We start from the raw sequence: 2,820 nt of genomic DNA on the forward strand, positions 1-2,820 counted from the left end.
CAATTTGAGGCCAGGTTCAATCATTCTATTCCAAATCATGCATATGCATCACATATCGCATCCCGCATATCATACCATGTTTGCATCATGTTGCTTGAGCATTACACGTGGTTGATTGTGTTCCTTTTGCTTGTTGTTCTTTCTTGGGTAGAGCTGGGAGACGAGTACGTGAACGAGGAGCCCGTTGAGTACGCTTTCGAGGATCAAGGCAACTCTGAGAACTTTGCAGGCAAGATGACCATACCCTCGAAATCACTTCTATCTTTGCTTGCTAGATGCTCGCACTTTTGCTATGCCTATGCTACGATACCTACCACTTGCTTATCATGCCTCCCGCATTGCCATGTGAAACCTCTAACCCACCTTGTCCTAGCAAACCGTTGTTTGGCTATGTTACCGCTTTGCTTAGCCCCTCTTATAGCGTTGCTAGTTGCAGGTGAAGTTTGGAGATCGTTCCTTTTTGGAACTTGTTTATTGTTGGGTTATCACCATAGTATCTTGTTTATCTTAATGCACCTATATACTTAGTAAAGGGTGGAAGGCTCGGCCTTATGCTTGGTGTTTTGTTCCACTCTTGCCGCCCTAGTTTCCGTCATATCGGTGTTATGTTCCCGGATTTTGCGTTCCTTACACGGTTGGGTTATAATAGGAACCCCTTGACAGTTCGCCTTGAATAAAACTCCTCTAGCAATGCCCAACCTTGGTTTTACCATTTTCCACCTAGCTTGTTTTTCTCTTGGGTTTCCAGAGCCCAAGGGTCATCTTTATTTAAACCCCCCTAGGCCAGTGCTCCTCTGAGTGTTGGTCCGAACTGGGCAGCCTGCGGGGCCACCTCAGGGAAACTCGAGGGTTGGTTTTACTCGTAGCTTGACCTATCTGAGTGTGCCCTGAGAACAAGATATGTGCATCTCCTATCGGGATTTGTCGGCACATTCGGGCGGTGTTGCTGGACTTGTTTTACCATTGTCGAGGATGTCTTGTAACCGGGATGCTGACTCTGACCGGATTGTCTTGGGAGAAGGAATATCCTTCGTTTACCGTGAGAGCTTGTGATGGGCTAAGTTGGGACTCCCCTGCAGGGATTTGAACTTTCGAAAGCCGTGCCCTCGGTTATGGGCAGATGGGAATTTGTTAATGTCCGGTTGTAGATAACATGAGACTTAACTTAATTAAAATGCACCAACCGCGTGTGTAACCATGATGGTCTCTTCTCGGCGGAGTCCGGGAAGTGAACACGGTGTTGGAGTAATGCTTGACGTAGGTTGTTCTAGGATCACTTCTTGATCACAGTTGTTCGACCGTGCTTTTGCCTTCTCTTCTCGCTCTCATTTGCGTTTGTTAGCCACCATATATGCTAGTCGCTTGCTGCAGCTCCACCTCATACCTTTACCTTACCTATAAGCTTAAATAGTCTTGATCGCGAGGGTGCGAGATTGCTGAGTCCCCGTGGCTCACAGATTACTTCCAAAACTAGATGCAGGGACCGATGATACCGCTCCAGATGATATGACCAAGCTCAAGTGGAGTTCGATGAGGACTCTCATCGTTACTACGTGTCTTTCCCAGATGATCAGTAGTGGTGCCCAGTTGGGGAGATCGGGGACTTTGTCGCATTTGGGGTTGATCTTTATTTTGGTTCCGTAGTCGGGCCTTGAGTGTATTTGGATTAATGTAATGACTTATTTATGTATTTGTGTGACGTGGCGAGTGTAAGCCAACTATGTATCTCTTTTCCCTTTATGTTTTACATGGGTTGTTGTGAAGATTACCTCACTTGCGACATTGCTTTCAATGCGGTTATGCCTCTAAGTCGTGCTTCGACACGTGGGAGATATAGCCGCATTGAGGGCGTTACAAGTTGGTAATAAGAGCCTTTCCCGACCATAGGAGGCCCCTTCTTGATCGAATCATTGGCGTTGTTGAGTCTAGAAAAATGTTTTGAGTCATTTAGGAATTATATATATCGGAGAGTAGGACTTATTTTTACTCCTCAGTCCCTTCGTCGCTCGGGTGAGGCATCCTAACGTAGAGTTTTGACTCTTCTCTTCTCAAATTTCACAAAAAAAATTTAGGATCACGCGGGTATCTTGGAATCGTTCCGATGGTTTTGTGACGTGAACATTGTGCTTGGTGCCTCCTGACATTTAGGGGTTGTGGAAGTGTCCCAGGGAGTTGAGCTCCGAGGTGTTGTCATCACAATTTTATCGTTGAGATTCTGGAATACCTGAGTTTCGCCGACATCGAAAATATCTTTTATGTAGTTGTAGGTGAGATAACGTCGACGCTACCTAGTACTGGGGAGGGAGTTCGGGAGTATTGCGATAACTCGTATAACAGATGCTTTTCGAAGGTTGAGGTAAATGATTTCCGAAGGTTTCTTGGTTATGTGTTGAAGGATGGATATAGTTGGATGTACGATTTGCTAGCTTTGGGTGAGATATTATGCTTCCGCTGTATCCCCAACACCTGATTTCATAACCGGAAAGGTTCGGGAGTTTCATAGGTGGGAATTCTTGTAGATCTAGTTCTTCTTCCACGGATATTTGGTTTGTGATTGGGTAATCCTCACCAAGTATTTGTTCTTGTCCGTACCTTGTTGTTTTATTCTTCTATCTCTATCTAGTGGCTTCTCAATTTATGGAAATGTGACCATTTCAATTGGAATGCATTCGTTCATTTGGTTCAGATGTGAAGACTATATGTTGCATTTTCAATCCGTTTGATTTAGCTTGAATATTTGTCTGTCAAGATGCTAACGGATGTCACCCTCTCCAGGATGGCTCCCGCTAAGGGTCAGAATCAGAATCAGGATCCGCCACC

Source organism: Triticum urartu, chromosome 5, assembly GCF_003073215.2.
Source record: "Triticum urartu cultivar G1812 chromosome 5, Tu2.1, whole genome shotgun sequence".
Classification (NCBI taxonomy): Eukaryota; Viridiplantae; Streptophyta; class Magnoliopsida; order Poales; family Poaceae; genus Triticum; species Triticum urartu.